This window comes from Mustela nivalis, assembly GCF_964662115.1.
Source record: "Mustela nivalis genome assembly, chromosome: 6".
Taxonomy (NCBI): Eukaryota; Metazoa; Chordata; class Mammalia; order Carnivora; family Mustelidae; genus Mustela; species Mustela nivalis.
Genome location: NC_139025.1, coordinates 130,494,476 through 130,510,595, shown reverse-complemented (window position 1 = coordinate 130,510,595; position 16,120 = coordinate 130,494,476). Strand labels below are relative to the sequence as shown.

The window sequence follows — 16,120 nt, the reverse complement described above, 5'->3', positions numbered from 1 at the left end:
AATAAAGAGAAAAATTGAAATCTTTGATTTAACAGTGGAAAACATAATCTAAGTATATGACTAACCTACCTGCATATGTGAGAGAATTTATTTACCATTCCGGAAGTGTGTTGAAATTCCTCTGACATATTCAAAGGTATTGTTATATAATCACTTAGTTGTTTATGTAGCAGTGTGATTTGGAGTTGAATCATGAATGCCAGAACTGTAATTGTACCCTATTTAGTAACTGTGGACTGAAAGGAAGTGCATAAGCAATACCATTGTTGACAAATAATGCAAATCCTCTTGTAGCTTATCTTAAAACAGCTGTTTTCAGAGTTAAAAATCTACTTAAAGTCCCTGGAAAGACAGGCTTAAAAGTTCTTTGCAATCAATGTAGAAAACATTTTGATCTTTGGTACATATGCCTACAACCTGTTTAATGCAATACTAGAGATCAGACTTAAAAAGAAAATTCATGATAACTATTTTAAAAGAGTCGATTTTGGAACAATGTAGACTTAGTGAGTAATGAAATGAATTGACAGCATAATATATAGTAATAAACTACTTTAAATTACACTAAGAAAATTATCATCTTTTTTAAATCACAGAGACAGCAAATAATACATAGTAGAAATAAGAGATATTTTTTGCTATTGCAACAAAGTTGTAAAATGCCTAGGAATAAACAAAATGATAAAGTGGAAGAGGTACTTGAAGAAAACAATAAGATATTAAGGAAGAACATCCAAGAAGACCTAAACTAATGTTCTAGGATGCCAAGACTTTCTATTTGAAAGATGCCAATTCCCCACAAATTAATCAATGCGGCTCCCAACAAAAATTCCAACAGAAATTTTTTCAAATTAACAGACTTCATTTTTTAGAGGAATTTTAGAATTACAGAAAAACTGAGCAGAAAGTAGGGAGTTCCCATCTATTGCTTTTCCCCTGCCCTCAGTTTCCCTATTGTTACCATCTTGCATGGGTGTGGTATACTTAAGGCAAGTAATAAGCCAATCTGGATACATGAATAGTAACTGAAATCCACAGTTTACATTGAGATTTGCTTTTTGTATTGTACAGTTTATTTTTGTTTTGGTTTTCATGAACTCATGATACCATAATATATAATGTCCACCAGTACATTATCATACAGAACAGTTTCACCACCCTAAAGGTCCTGCACAACCCCAAAGGAATTTTTTTTTAAAGATTTTATTTATTTATTTGACAGACAGAGATCACAAGTAGGCAGAGAGGCAGGCAGAGAGAGAGGAAGGGAAGCAGGCTCCCCGCTGAGCAGAGAGCCTGATGCGGGGCTCGATCCCAGGACCCTGGGATCATGACCTGAGCCGAAGGCAGAGGCTTTAACCCACTGAGCCACCCAGGTGCCCCACAAAGGAATTTTTAAGACAGAAACTCAATGACCTGATTCTAAAATCATTTAAAAGAAAAAAAATGCATGAAAACCAATAAAGATTTTTTGACAAACAATAACAATAAGAGACTTTGTTTTACCAAATAGTAAAACATAATACAAACCCATAGAAATTGAAATTATGGTATAAAAATGCAAAAATATGTATGTAGATTAAGGGGACACAAGATAAATCCCAAAACTGAGCATGTATTTATGGGACTATAGAAAGGCATTTCAAGTTAGTGATTAAAAATGTCAAATAAAAAACAAAATTGGATTCTTATCTCACATAGTATCCAAAAATTTTACCCATATTTAAATGCCCAAATATAACAATATAATTAATAAAACTAGAGAGTATTTCAATAAAATATATGAAAATGCCTTGATAACTTTGTGAATAAGAAAGTCCATTAGCTAACTCAGAGGGACTGTTAGATTCCCTAAAATTAGATTGTTAGATTCCCTAAAATTCCCTAAAATTAGAAGGGAATTGACTAATAATTTTTAGAGTAAATCCCTGTATCACTTGAGTCCTTATCAGGAGCATTACTTTTGTAATTAAATAGTATGTAGGAAAAAAGAAAAAACCCTGAAGTTTCTTCTATGACTATTTTCTCTGATCAGAAAAAAAAAAAAAAACCTACATATTTACAGTTTTTCCAAACAACAGTGCTGTCATGAAAGTCCTTAATTGGCACATAGAGGAAAAGAAAATTGTGAATTCATATTAAAAATTAAATTCATGTTCCTAACAGGAAACCATATAAAACATTAAAATATAATCTTGTGGAAAATAGGGTTAAGAAGGCTTTTTCAAAAGTCTTGCCTTGACAATCACTTATGAGAAATAACGTCCTTGAGGACGCCTGAGTGGCTCAGTTGGTTAAGCGTCTGCCTTCAGCACAGGTCAGGTTCCCAGTGTCCTGGGATTGAGTCCTGTGTCAGGCTCCCTGCTCAGTGAGGAGTCTGCTTCTCCCTCTGTTATTCTCCCCACCCCTGCTCTGATCTCTCTCTCTCAAATAAGTAAATAAAATATTAGAAAAAAAAGAAAGAATTTCCTTGATTCTTATTTTTCTCGCAAATGTATTCTCAACTCAAAAAACATTATGTCTTTTCATCGCTTCATTATAGAGCGAAAAGCCCAGTCATTGATTAACCTGTGGACACTGGTTCTTCTCATCACAGCACACAGGATCACACTGACCATAGAATTTATTGCCCAAACCAGGGCTTATTTAACAGTGAAAGGGAGCCCTATTAAGAATTCAACTCACACTTTCCTGGCAGCACAAAGATGAATGACCAACTACATGGAAATCTTTTGACCTTCTGTACCCTTTCCCACTTCCTTATACTCATTTTCTACCAGCGTGTCTTTGGACCTCATGCTCTAGGAATTCCACGCCACTATTTTCTATATTGTGCCACATTGCTCCATATCTTCAAGGCGTTGCATATTCAAAGCCCTCTGAATTATACAGTAATTACTACTGAGTAATTCAGAAATTCCTATTGTGCTTTAAAAACCACGCTCAGGTGGTTAACTCTTGGGAAGGACCTCCAGTGTCAACCATCCTCTTCCTGTATCAAGAATCAGTCACTGAGCACCTACACTGTGATCTACTTTGAGGGGCTACTCAATGTAGATATGACCTTTATGTTCTGGGAGCTTCTTATCTGTGATATCTCTGGATCCCAAAATGCTACTACTCCTGTGATTGTTTCACACTCTGACATCTACCTGTGCCACACCTTTTTAGAACTGTCAAGGTTTGGGGTGGCTCAGTCAGTTAAGCCTCTGACTCTTGGTTTTGGCTCTGGTTGTGATCTCACTGTCAGGAGATCGAGCCCTCTGTCGGGATTGGCGCTCAGCGTAGAGTCTGCTTGGGATTCTCTCCCTTTCCCACTCCCCCTCCCCACCCCTATTGTGTATGCATGCACTCTCTCACTTTCTCTAAAATAAAAAAATAAAATCTTAAAAAAGGTTGGGGGGGCATGCCTGGGTAGCTCAGTGGGCTAAGCCTCTGCCTTTGGCTCAGGTCATTGTCTAAGGGTCCTGAGATCAAGCCCAGCATTGAGCTGTCCACTCGGCAGGGAGGCTGCTTCTCCCTCTCTATCTCTCTGCCTCTCTGCCTTCTTGTGATCTCTCTCTCTCTGTGTCAAATAAATAAATAAAATCTTAAAAACAAAACAAAAGAACTGTCAGAGTTCTGCAAAGATAAGTCTTTTAGCAGATCTCTGTGCCCAGTAGCAACCTGACCGTCCTTTAGAAAATTAGCCCTCCCTGGGGGCACCTGGGTGGTTAAGCATCTGCCCTCAGCTCAGGTCATGATCTCCACGTCCTGTGATCAAGCAGGCTCCCAGCTCAGAGTGGAGTCTACATCTTCCTCTCCCTGCCCCTGCTTGTAGTCTCTCTCTCTCTCAAACAAATAAATAAAATCTTAAGAAAAAGAAAAGAGAAAAGAAAATTAGCCTTCCCTCACTGCACACAGTCTCAGTAGGTATATTGAGTACTGCTGTAAAACCAATCATGCCAAAAACTAATGATTTAAAACATGCATTGATGTGGCCCATGGGTCTGCAGGTTAGCTGGGAAGTTCTACGGATGTGGGCTGGGCTGCCTGACGCTGGGGACTTACCTATGCATCTGGGCTCACTCTTTGGGGTGGTTTTAGGATGGGTCTAAAAATTCTTTCACATTCTTCCTTTCAAAAAATGAAACCTAATTCCCTTTCCCTTGAATATTGCCCAAACGTATGACTCACTTTTGATAAGCAGAAGGTGGCAGAGCAGGGAAGGCAGGAGACTTTTGAGGCTAGGTCGTCGGAGGTACTGCCGGTTCCAGCTTACCCTCTTGGGAGTGCTTGCTCTGAGGTGGGGAGGGGCAAGGGGGCAGCCATCTTGTTGCCTGTGGATAGAGACTGTCCTGGGGAGTAACGGAGGTCTCTAGCCAACAAGCAACACCAACTCACCAGCCAGCGAGGGAGTCACCTTAGAAGTGAATCCTCCAGCCCCAGAAGATTAAAGGCCCAGCCTGCATCTTACCTGAAAGCTCAGGCCAGAACCTCCCCGCTAAGCTGCAGCCGGATTCCTGACTTCAGAAGCTGTGTGAGGTAATCAACATCCATTGTTGCTGTAAGCCACTAGTTTGGGGAGTAATCTGAGAGAAGGTAACAGATGGTGGCTACATAGGCTAAGATGGCCTCAGCGGGTCAACTCACTTCCATTCCATGCCTCTCATCTTCCATCGTCCGTCCTGCTAGCCAGGACTCGCTCTCACACCGACAAGCTTCCAAGAAAGTAAGCAGAAGCTTCTGAGCCCCCTGAGCCTCACTTCAGAAATGGCATGCTACCTGCTCTGGCCTGAAACAAGTCACTGGGCCAGTGCAGGTTTAAGGGTGGGGACACAAACACCTTCCCTGAGGGAACAAGTGGCAAAGTCACGTTGGTTAAAGGGGTAGGGATACACTTGGCTGGCTCAGTCTGCAAAGCCATTGACTCTTGATCTCAGGGTCATGAGTTCAAGCCCCATGTTGGGCACAGAGCTTACTTTAAAGGAGGGAGCATGGATACTGGAAGGGAGATAATTAATGGGATGGGGAGAATGGAGACCCCTTTGGCAATCAGCCACCACAACAGAATGATCAGTCAAGATGTTTCCCCTCCTTAGTCCCAAAAGTGGGCTCTTGACTTAAGGAAGGAAGAGTCAAATGCTCCCCACCCCAGGTGTCTCGCCTGGCTATCAAGAGGAAGAATGAACGGCTTCATTGTAACGAGTGGTTTGGAAAGGCTGAGCTTTAGGTCCTGATGTCTAGATTTCTTTTTTTTTTTTTTTAAGATTTTATTTTATTTATTTGACAGAGAGAGAGGGAGATCACAAGCAGGCAGAGAGGCAGGCATAGAGAGAGGGGGAAAGCAGGAGAGCCAGATGTGGGGCTTGATCCCAGGACCTTGAGATCATGACCTGAGCCAAAAGCAGAGGCTCAACCCACTAAGCCACCCAGGGACCCTGATGTCTAGATTTCTTGAGCTTGTCTGTGTCCTTTCCTGTCCTGTGCCTGGTTCCTTGGTTTTTCTTTTTGTAAACTACCACGTGTCTTCCAGTAAGCACCCCTTCTTCCCTACTAGGAACAGCCAGAGCTGGTTTGTATTGATCACCCCCAAAGAAGCGAGCCAGGGAACTGCCACCGGCCCTCAGCACGGGACCACATGGTCTCCTTAGGAAGAGCTCCTCACACGCAAGAGGGTCCCTTGCAAAAGGGGGAAGCCAGAAGGGGCCACACACGGAGCCTCGGGAGATCCCTCAGGTGAAGACTGGCATCCAGCAAGTACTTCTAAAAACTCCTTCAACATCCTTAAGGACAAAGGCAATGCAACTGCAAAGCAGGAACAACCAATGCTAGAGAAACCACTCAGGCGTGTTATTTTTTCTGCAAAGCCTCAATTGTCTAGCAGCATTTCCATGCAGCGGGGCTGCCGTACGCCGGGGCGCTCACATGCCAGGAGAGGCCAAAGTTCTTAGCAACTGGGCCAAATATGCATATGCAGGCTAAAAGGCAACTGTCTCTGGGCTCCTGCCTTCTACTGACATATGGCAGCTCCGGGCCACGGTTCTATTAGTTCGTCTATTGTACTGGAGTTTTACAATCACTCTGGGCATGAAACACTTCATGATTTCCACCGACTGCTGGTCATGTTTCCTTACTAATTCCCTGCACCAATCGGGGACGACAGAAGGTATCAACTCCCTTCTCGGGCATTTAAGCTGTGAGCAGTCATCTATATGCAGAAAGTGTGCCCACAAACTTCGGAGAACTTTGCTTACGCAGAGCGCAGAGCACAAATGCTGCAGGATCAGCTGCAGAAGCAAATGCTGCGGGATCAGATGATGCCGGCGGCTTCTAGAAGAAATTCATTAGCGTTTTGGGTCTTGGTTGTTTTTGTTGTTGTTGTTTTGGGTTTTTTCTTTCTTTCTTTTTTTTTTTTTTTGGTTTTTGGTTTTTGGTTTTTGATTTTTGGTTTGTTTGTTTTTAGGCTGAAGTTCTAGCAGTTGTCAATCCAGGACGAACTTGGCACTTGTCAGCAGAGACAGTGCGTCATTGTGGTTAGAAGCAGGGCCTTGTAGTCTGAAAACTGAGTTCCCATCTCATCCCGCCCCTTACTATCTGAGTGACCTTGGACAAGTTGACCTTTCCTGGGCCTCGGTTTCCCCATTGAGAAAACTGTGCCAAAAAAAGAAACCATCTCCTAGGGTTCTTCAGAGGGTTAAATGTAACAACAAATGTGATAGGCTGAGTCCAGAGCTTACACCATAGGGGGGCACTGAATAAATGCCAATTGTGACTGCTTTTTTATTACTACTAGTGCTACTAATAATAGCAATAAGGGAACATGCCAGCAGCTTCCAGGGCTGGAACAGCAAGACCCAGGGACATCTGACTCACCAAGTTGAAGCAGCAGAGTTAATCCTGGTGCCGGCAGGGTTGGCATCCACCCCAGGGGCAGCTGTCTGGGGAAACAGCACAAAGCATTGCGTCCCAGCGTCTCAATCCCATCAACCCATGCGGCCAGCATCTCACCTTCACCTTCCATCTGGGCTGGACCAGCAGCATTAGCAGCAGACCTCAGGAGAAGGGAGGCGAGATCACATCTAGGTTTCAGGCCTGGGCTCTAGACCCGGCAGAGAACAAGAGCGGGTGCCTGGATGGGGGCAGATTGATGCTCGTGGGACACCAGGGATCTGGTCATACTGCTTGGGCTGGGGCAGCAATAACTCTCCAAACCCGTCCAGACAGCAGAAGGGAGAGAGTTTGCAAGCAGCTGCCAAGATCGGCTCTCCAGCCAAGTAAAGGCAGTGCTGTAATGCGAGCTGTGTCCTGATGGCAGGGACAAGACCATCTTCCTGAGCTAAAGGAAGGCATGAGATCAGCAGTGGAGAGGAAAGCACAGATCCTGCTGGAATGACACAGCTGCAGCAACGACAGAGTGTTTTAGGGAGGAACAGGGCTGGTAGCTTGAAACCAGGGGTGTCACCTGCTCTGTCAAATCCCCAGCCCAGGGACAGACAGAGCTAAAGGGTCCCAACCTCGGAGTCACCCGCAACAGACCCCTTTAGGATCTGGCCACGTACAGTGATTCTCAGAGGGAATGAGAATCTTTAGCAAGATAGCCTTGGGCTTCAAGTGCTCATTTCAGTTTAAGAAGTTCTGCAAAGATTCCCTTATCGAACGGTAGGATTTAGTGTGTGAGTTCAAACCTCTTTGCCATTTTTGCTTTGAAAACAGACTGAAGTGGAAAGGTGCTGAAGGCATGAAGCATGTCCCACATTTCAGGAACTCTAACAGTCTCTTATGGATCTGCCAGAGACTTTGGCTCAAGAGAATGTTCCTATGTAGCCAGAAGTAAGAGGGTTCCAGGCCAAGTGGAGATGGAGGTTTACGGGGGAAGCCAGTTAAGATATATGGGAAATGGAATGGAAATTTGGAGCAGGAGCCTAGTAAGAATTAAAAGACTCTCGGGGCGCCTGGGTGGCTCAGTGGGTTAAGCCGCTGCCTTCGGCTCAGGTCATGATCTCAGGGTTCTGGGATCGAGTCCCGCATCGGGCTCTCTGCTCAGCAGGGAGCCTGCTTCCTTCTCTCTCTCTCTCTGCCTGCCTCTCAGTGTACTTGTAATTTCTCTCTGTCAAATAAATAAATAAAATCTTAAAAAAAAAAAAAAAAGAATTAAAAGACTCTCCACCTGAAATTTTCAGAAAAGAGGGAGCGGGACAGATTCTCCCTCTGACCTGCTACTATTTTCTTCATTGTTTGAGCATCTTAATTATTTGTTCTTCATTCGTAGTTTTGAGATGATTGTGCTCAGCAAGGAAAGGTGATTTTCTCGGGGTCAGAATTGTTAGGTGGGAGTTGTCGCAGGCACCAGGATCTGGTGACCAGGGCAGTTGCTTGAAACACACACACACACACACACTATTAAAACTCAAGTTTAACAAACACCTGCCAATGAACAGTCCATCTTCACCTCTCCATCACTGACAAAGGTCTTGCACAAGCAGGGTGGGGACGTGCCTCTGGCCTCACTCACAGAGCCTTTCACCTGGGGGTGTGAAAAATCAGGTCAACCACTCTGTGTTTAGTAAGTAAGAGTCAGTATCTCCAAGCTACTTGCCTGTGAGTCAAGCTCTGGTCCATATGTGCATATCATTTCCATATGCATTTGAAAAGGTGGATTATTCCAGTCCACCCTTTTAAGAAGTAAGTAAAAAGAAGTAAGGTAAAAGTTACTTCTTTGAAAATCATTGGGCAGCCGATTTGAAGCCTGTGGGTATTGGCAACAAATGTGATGAATTATCTGTCAGTCTTAAAGCTCCACTTGGAAACCTTCACTACTTCTAATGCTACTTTACAAAGCACTCTTTTTTTTTTTTTTTTCCCAAGGATAGATGGATACATCGTCCTTACATCTTGGTGGCTGGTTAGTATCTGGCTTGTCCTCTACAATGTGCACATCAGTCGTTGTTTGGTTGCAGATTCTATAGAAACAGTGGCTTTGCAAATAAGGTTTCCTTCAATGAAATGTAAGTTCTCCCACCCTGACCCACCTTGTCTAATTTCAAGGAACTTCTAACTCCAGACAGTTAAGCATCTGACTTTTGATTTTAGCTCCTGTCATGATCTCAGGGTCATGAGATCAACCGCCACATGGGGCTCCTGGCTGGGCATGGAGCGTGCTTAAGATTCTCTCTCTCCCTCTCCCTTTGCTCTTCTCCACCTTGGGAAAAAAAAAAAAAAAAAAAAAAACCAAAAAAATAAAAACTTTCTGACTCTAACTCAAAATTGATGACAATTAATTTTCTTTATTAACAATAGTTGAACTCCCCTCTATGCTAGCCTAAGTGCAATGAATAAATGAACAAATGAAATGTATTATTTCAACTCTGCTAATGAGACTCAGTGTATTGGGCCCAAACAACTGAGATGTCCTCATTGTTTCCCCAAGTAATCCATGATGGTGTCACTTGAGGACAAAATCAAGGTTGTAAGTTGGTTACACCTTTGAAAGCAGTGTCCTGTGATGCTCAGGTTCATGAGAACAGTTAGACGCTAGGATTTGAGCACACAGCTTAGATTATTACCTAAGATCCTTATTCTATATATTTATGGGAAACAGCCTATTTGAGAACATGTTTAAAACACACAAAAATCCAGTCATTCAAAATTCTAACATTCTTCACAGGACACAAGTGATATTTGAAGCTTCCTCTAAAGATTATAATTAGAAATGTGATGTTAATGTGAGCTAATAAAATATATTTCTCAGCATCTCAATGGGAACTTTTTGTCTTGCCCCTAGAAGGAAGAATGACAGAAATGACATCACCGACTATCATTACATGAAACACAGCAGTTCACAGAGAACTAACACCTACATATTCTCACTGAATCCCTAAATTGTCACTAGACCAACTTTGAAGTTCATGGTCATGCCATCAGGAAGTGGCAGAGCCAGGACTCAGAAGCAGGCTTGTCAGACTCAAAGCCCATCTCCACTGAGATTTTTAAGATCTTCATCTTAAGAAGAACAAGAGCCACCATTCACTGGGGACTTATTATATACCAGGCACCTCATGGAATGTTCCATTTAACACAGGGGATGCACAGATAGCAAAGAAGACATTAACATCTGAAGCCCAGAGAACTTAGTCCCTTCCTTAATTTTATAGAATAAGTGATAGTAGTAGAGTTTGAACCAAAGAACAAAACCCCTACCCTTTTCTGTGCTCCATTAGCTTCACATGAGCCACTTCTGAACGTCAATCACATAATAAGCCCCACTGAGCAGCTTGTGGCCATGGAGCAGATGTCAAAGACCAAGGGGTCCACCATCTTAATGTATGACTTGGGAGCTGGAAGGCTTCCTGTTTGCCTAATGCTGTGCTTTCTTGTAACTCAGGAGGTCCAAAGGACACAGGGAAGTTGACCCTTGGAATCTGTGAAAGGATTTATTATTTTTATACCCTTATGCCTTATTTACCCTATTTGCCCGGGATTTACTTGACCCTTGAGAAAAACTGACAAGGCTCCATGAGCCCAATAATCTAACAGATGGAGAAAGTCCACTGAATGCTGAGGTTCTAGAGCAAATACAAACAACAGCCTTCCTATACACTAGCAGGAACCAACTTGAGAATCTCCAGGAGGAAGAAAAAAAAATCCAATGAATGTCAAGAAAACAGGGAAAATACATAAAATGAGCCTCACCAGAAATGTGTGACACCCATATGAAGAAAAACATAAACTTTTATTGAAGAACACATAAGCTTTTGGATGTGAAAACTTAATATGTGTAAATGCTAATTCTCTACAACTTAACTGATAAATCCAAACATTCCCCAACGTTATTCCAATAAAATATCCAGGTTTTTCTATGAAAACCTGACAAGTTAGTCCTAAATATCTTCAGGAAGATAAAGTGTAGAAAAATAGCCAAAATAAAACATGTTAAGGATAGAAATGAGGTGATATTTGCTCCACTAGTTATCAGAACTTACTATGGAAAAACCCAAAACGAACAAAAATGTTTTGATGCAGGAACAGACAACAGGACAGTATAAGGGAGAATAATTAAAAAAAAAAAAAAAGACTGGCTGATTTGTCAATTTGTTATGCAATAAAGATGAAAACTCCATACAATGGGAAAGAGAAATAAATAAATTACAATAAATTATGTTGGAGGAATTAGCTATATCTTTGGGGAGAAATGACTAAATACTTGTGTTCACAAGATAACTCAAATTTAGAGAGCTTAAAGTTAAAAAAATTAACAAAAGGAGAAAACATAGGTAAAGTTTTCATAATCATGGTAAAGGAGGACTTGTAAAAAAGCAAGAGAAATGAAGTGCCATTTTATATAATAACATGCCCCATGGCAATATACTCAATCTCATTCACATTCCTACAAAAGTACATTTAAACCCCAATAAAATACCCTTTTCCACCCAACTGGTTGGCAAAAATTTTAGGCTGTTTTTACCCATGGTTAGCAAGATAAAAAAGTGATTCCACGCACTGATGATGAGACTGTAATCTTTTTGGAGGGCAATCTGGCAGGATGTATTTAAATTAAAAATGACATGTCCTTTGACTCAGCAATCGCACTGTAGGATTTCTACCTTAGGGGAGATAAATATGCAGACACTTTATAGAAGGCTCTGTGCAAAATCATTACTAATAGCTCCAAAGCTAAAGGAACATAAATATGGATGTGATTAGTGGGTTGTGATTCTATAAACAACGGTGCAGTCACACCATGAAATCCTATGATATTCATAAAAACCATGAGGCAGACCTTTAAGTTGTGATTAACCAGGCTCCGGCATACTTTGACGTGAAGAAAACCCAAGTGCAGAGCCCATAACTAGAGTATGATTTTATGTGTTTGTGGGTATGTGTGTAAAACAAACATATAAAACTATAAACATGCACACACACTTGCAAGTGTAAATACTTAGTGACTAGTATTTATTTAGAAATAGTGGCTATGGCTTCAGACCAGGGACGGATGGTCTAAATGGGACCAAAATAGCAGCATGGGACTCTCTGGCTCTCACATGCTCTCTGTTTGAGTTCACTGGGAAAAAGAGACTTGATTCCTACAGTGATTTTCTACAGGTTTTACCATTCACAGTATAATAAAGCTTTATCATTTAATATTGATAATTTTATTATTTAAATCAATTATAATTCCTCATCAGCCCCCAAATAGTTGTAGGAAGGTGTTCTGTGAAATCCATACGTGGCCATTTCCATCAGAGCAGACCCTCGTGGGCCAAAAGGATAGTCGTCAAGGATAATTACGTCAGACAGATGATGTTCGTCACAGATGAGCTCTTCCCATCAATTCTGCATTCAATATGGGTCTAATTATGTTTATTTAAGATCCTTAATTGTTACTTATCTCCTGAGTCTTGGTTTCATGTTTGCCTGTTCAGATTCAGTAATGGAACTGTAATCTACTATCAATTCATTCGCAGGAAACACTTCCTTGCTGTGCTTTTTCTGGTGCTGTCACAATTCAACCACATTATGTATGCGAGAATCCTGCAGGAAGAAGGCAGGGCCTTTCTGTTCTTCAGAATAAGATAGCTGTAGCCAAAGAGTCCTGTGTTCTTACATGAACTCCTGTCTCTCTATCACACGTGGGGGAAGGGGGGCAGGGAGATCAAATTGGTCGTCGTTCCCTTTTTGGGTGTATTTTTGTTCTATTTGATTTCCCTGCTCAGTCAGTTGTCTATTCCTCCATATGCCTTCTCCCTTCCAACTTTCCTTCAAGTTAAAAAAAAAAAAAAAAGAAAAGAAAAGAAAAGAAAAAAGCTCATTTCAGTTATTTCCTCTGCAGCTGCCACCAATCATTTTTGGAAGAAGGTGGAGATCATTTTAGGCCTGTGGAGAGACAGGTGCTCCAACACAATGCTAACCATTTCCGGGAGGGTATTGTTAATACAGAAAGGAGCACTTCAGCATCAAGGGCAGTGTGTACTGTGCTAGGAGGGAACCCCAACTGGGAGAGCTAAACATCTCTTTCCTCTCCTTAGAGTAAATGAGGCATTTTTCCTTCTTTTCTCTTCCATTCTTCTTCCCTTCCTTCCCTTCTCTTTTCCATTTAACCATGATACTGAAGGGCAACGTTATGGACACAGAATGACTTGGGTCTAACCTTGGTCTTGTCACTTACTGAAAATGGAACGTGAAGCAAGGCACTCCAACTTTCTGAACCTCTGTTCCTTGTCTGTAAACCTGGATCTCCATCCCAAAATGGCCCCTCACAGGAATTTTTGGGAGGTTACATGTGTTGAGCCCCTAGGCTGGTGTTCAGGGAATGGTCAGTAAGGTCAGATCCTCCTTCTTCCTAGAGATCTTTGCTTGGTAAACCTGACTTCCGATTCAGGTAGCAAATGAGTGTCAAACCTCAGTCAGCCTCCAAATAAAAATCAAGGTATGAGTGAGCACAGATTAAAGTTACCGCATAAAAATTGTGAGAAAGAGGAATGTGTGTACCCTCCAAAAAGATAATGGATGTGTGTTGGTACGTATGCAGCATTTTAATTATCTTTTTAACATGGGAAGGATCAGGAAAAATAAATTCTAGCGCTGGAAAACATAGAGTCACACAATAAAACACCTCTTTCCCAGAGATTATAACTAAAACTTTGATAATAAAGAAGAGGAGGAGGGGAAAGGAGGAAGAAAAGGAGAAGGCATAGGAAATAGCTAAGCTCTCGTGACAGCAAGTGGTTTGGGAAGGGAAGTCAAAACTTACGAAGCAAACTATCATGAGTGAGTTTTTTGGAGGGTTTTCTTTCATCTCTTGGCTTGGAACCAACGATGATCCCACTGTAGAAATACACACAACCACAGGCAGCAAAAATATCATAGGGCTCCCCTTTCAGTCACTGATCCAAGATCAAGTATTCCTACAAGCAGGAGACTATGAGAAAAAAAATTCCCAGTTGCTATTTTGGAATAATTTTAAACTTGCAGAAAGTCTGCAAAGATCGTCTAATGTTCCCATGCACCCCTCACCCAATTTACCCTATTGTTATCATCTTATACTACCATGGTCCACTTTTTAAAATGAAGAAAGTGTTCATTGGTACAATTATCACTTATCATGATGTGTACATTATTTTCACCAAACTCCAGACTATTTGGATTCACTTGTTTTTGCATAAATGTCATTTTCTGTGCCAGGATACAATCTTGGGTACCCTACTGCATTTAGTCTTGTATCTAGGAGTTTCTTGGTCTTTTCTGGTTTTTATGGTCTTGAGAGTTTTGGGGATCAGGTGATCCTCAAATCGCCTAATCTTTTGTTTCTGCTTATATTGGAGTTACGGGTTTAGGTAAAGAATACCAAAGGGAGTGACGTGCTGTTTTCATGATGTCCTATCAGAGGAAGATGCTATCAACATAACGTATCACTGATTATGTCAGCCTGGCTAAAATAGGGTTTTCTGGATTGGAAACAAATCACTAAATCTGGTGCAAAATCAAAGGGAGAAGAAAAAGAATCTACATCACTTACTGGGAATTCTGCCTTGCCCTAAAAATGGCTCTCCTCCTGGAGCCACAGTGAGGTGTCATATTGGCATTACCTAAAACCTAAGGAGAAAACTTGTCTTTCTGGGAAATCCCCATCTCTTTCTCTCTTTTCCCATGCTACTTTGCCTTGAGAGTAATCCCGATTGTACAAAACTACTTCGTAGCATATGTGGCTTAAACTTTTAGAGAATCAGCAAATTTCTATTCAGGGGTTGGAGAAAGGGGCCCTGGAAGCCACAGAAAATGGGGCAAATAATGGAGAGGAAAGAAATGGACAAGAGTATCCCTTAATTCTGTGTATGAAGTGACGGAAGTCCTGGGCTCATTCTGAGCCGCTCACATGGAGAAAAGACCCAGAGCCAAAGAGCAAAGGATTTGAGAACTAAGTTGACATTGGAATCACAGCCCACATAAGGTGTGTCTGGAACAATCTAAAGATACCCAGGTTCATTGCCTGTAAATTAAAATAGTTGACATTCTCCAGAAGATTTTAATATATCATAATATTCTAAATGTCTAGGATATAATCTAGAATTCCTAAACATAATAAAAACTGGAAAGTGTGACTGATGCTCCAAGGATAAGATAGTCAGATGTCAAGCTTAAGGTTACCCAGAAATTAGTTTTTTTCGAAGATCTTTAAACAATTATTAAAGCCATGATCAAAGAGATAAAGATAGACACTCTTTATGAATGGAAACATAGGTGTTCTTATGAGGGAAATAAACTATTTTTTAAATGAGTAATTTAGAACTGAAAAAGAAAATATCAGAATGAAAAAAATTCACTGGAGGATCTGAATAACACAGTGAAGCAGACAGAGAAAAGAGTCCATGAACTTGCAAAGAGACCAATAAAATTTACCCAATTTCTCCAACAGAGAGAGAAAAGAAAAAGAGTGAAAAGCTGAGCTCAACTCTCAAGTTCCCATGAGACAGTATCAAAAAGATCTAATATTCATATTTAAGTCCCCAAAGAAGCAGAGAAAGAGATTGGTGCAGGAAAAAAATCTAAAGACATAATGGCAACAAAACAACAAAAACATAAATTTGGTGCAAGACAAAAATATACAGCTGTAAGAACTCCACAAAATATAAACTAAAAAAACCCATTATATTCAAATTTATGGAAACTAAAGATAAAGAAAAAAATATTGAAAGCAAAGAGAAAAAAAAATAACATATATGGGAACAACAATTTGCAGGACCACTTGGTTTCTTACCAGAAACCAAAGTTATCAGAAAACAATGGAACAACATCTGTCAAGTCTGAAGAGAAAAGAACTTCCAACTGGGGATTCTGTATGCAGCACACATATCCTTGAGTAATGACATCAAAATGAAAACATTCTCAGAAGAAGAAGAACTAAGTGAATCCATTGTCAGCAGGCCTCTTCTAAAACAAATGTCAAAGAAAATTCTTCAATCTAGAATGTTCCCGAGGGAACTCAGAACTTCAGAATAAACAAAGAGATAAACAAAAATGAAAAATACATGGGTAATTATAATAGAGCCCTTTTCTCTTGTGCTTTTTACAATATGTATAACTATCGGAAGCAAAAATGTAAACAGTGTCTCATGGAGTTATCAGTATCCGTGGATGTAATATA

The 16,120-nt window shown here is 41.0% G+C and overlaps 1 long non-coding RNA gene across 1 annotated transcript in view; it reads right to left on the bottom strand.

The window, feature by feature from the left end:
• LOC309867434 overlaps positions 1–8,535 on the bottom strand; it is a 32,954-nt gene extending 24,419 nt beyond the window's left edge. The window contains exons 1-2 of the long non-coding RNA XR_014313172.1: positions 8,407–8,535; positions 6,856–7,034 (exon numbers count right to left, since the gene is read on the bottom strand). This is a non-coding gene — a long non-coding RNA (uncharacterized lncRNA). The remainder of the gene's footprint in view (positions 1–6,855; positions 7,035–8,406) is intronic.
• Between the last annotated feature and the right edge of the window lie 7,585 nt (positions 8,536–16,120).